This window comes from Carcharhinus amblyrhynchos, chromosome 33, assembly GCF_965287045.1.
Source record: "Carcharhinus amblyrhynchos chromosome 33, sCarAmb.v2.hapA, whole genome shotgun sequence".
In the NCBI taxonomy this organism is placed as follows: Eukaryota; Metazoa; Chordata; class Chondrichthyes; order Carcharhiniformes; family Carcharhinidae; genus Carcharhinus; species Carcharhinus amblyrhynchos.
Genome location: NC_137356.1, coordinates 19,091,549 through 19,092,524, shown reverse-complemented (window position 1 = coordinate 19,092,524; position 976 = coordinate 19,091,549). Strand labels below are relative to the sequence as shown.

General features: G+C 61.1%; 1 protein-coding gene across 1 annotated transcript in view; it reads left to right on the top strand.

Annotated features, from left to right (window-relative positions):
* The first annotated feature begins 369 nt into the window (after positions 1–369).
* Positions 370–976, top strand: part of LOC145360974 (volume-regulated anion channel subunit LRRC8D-like) — a 19,106-nt gene continuing 18,499 nt past the window's right edge. The window contains exon 1 of the mRNA XM_080216481.1: positions 370–408. The gene's annotated coding sequence lies outside the window, so the exon portion shown is untranslated. The remainder of the gene's footprint in view (positions 409–976) is intronic.

The window sequence follows — 976 nt, the reverse complement described above, 5'->3', positions numbered from 1 at the left end:
ACAGCTCAGAGCAAAATGGAGTTCAGCGGCTAACTTTAGATAGAGGGAGAGGGGGAGGGTGCGAGGGAGGGAGAGAGTCGGAGGGGGGAGGGGGGGGAAGGAGGAGGGGAAGTGGGGGGGGGGGCGAGAGGGAGAGAGAGGGTAGGGAAGAGAAAGGGGTCAAACAGGAAGAGACAGAAGGAGAGAAAGAAAGGGGGAAGAGAGAGAGAGAGAGAGGAAAATGCCGGGGGGAGAGAGGGAGGGATAGGAAGCCAGACAAAGAACGGCAGGAAGCAAGAGATAAAGACAGACAGAGAGGCGAAGGGGGTGGGGGGGGGGGGTTGTTGCGGAGGGCACGGCAGTGGGGGAGGGAGTTAAGAGGACGTGAGTGGCCGGGCCAAGGATCTGTTGCTGCTTTTGACGTTCGCAGTGAGTACACCTTTCCATTCTCAACACCGAGCAAGTCAGGCTTTAACTCAGTGACATCTCTCCACAGATTCCCCAGTCCGTCTCTGTGTGTGTGTGTGGGGGGGGGGGGGGTGCAGCCCCTCGGACAGAGGGCAAAGGGACTGAGTGTTCACCAGCCTGTGTGTGTGTGTGCAGCTCACGCTCGCTGTTCAATACTCCAGCAGAGAGGGGCAATAACCCCCCCCCAAACATCACTCTCCCCATCCACACCCCCCCCGGGGAGACAGGGGCAATAACCCCCCCCAAACATCACTCTCCCCATCCACACCCCCCCGGGGAGACAGGGGCAATAACCCCCCCCCAAACATCACTCTCCCCATCCATACCCCCCCCGGGGAGACAGGGGCAATAACCCCCCCCAAACATCACTCTCCCCATCCATACCCCCCCCGGGGAGAGAGGGGCAATAACCCCCCCAAACATCACTCTCCCCATCCACACCCCCCCCGGGGAGACAGGGGCAATAACCCCCCCCAAACATCACTCTCCCCATCCACACCCCCCCGGGGAGACAGGGGCAATAACCCCC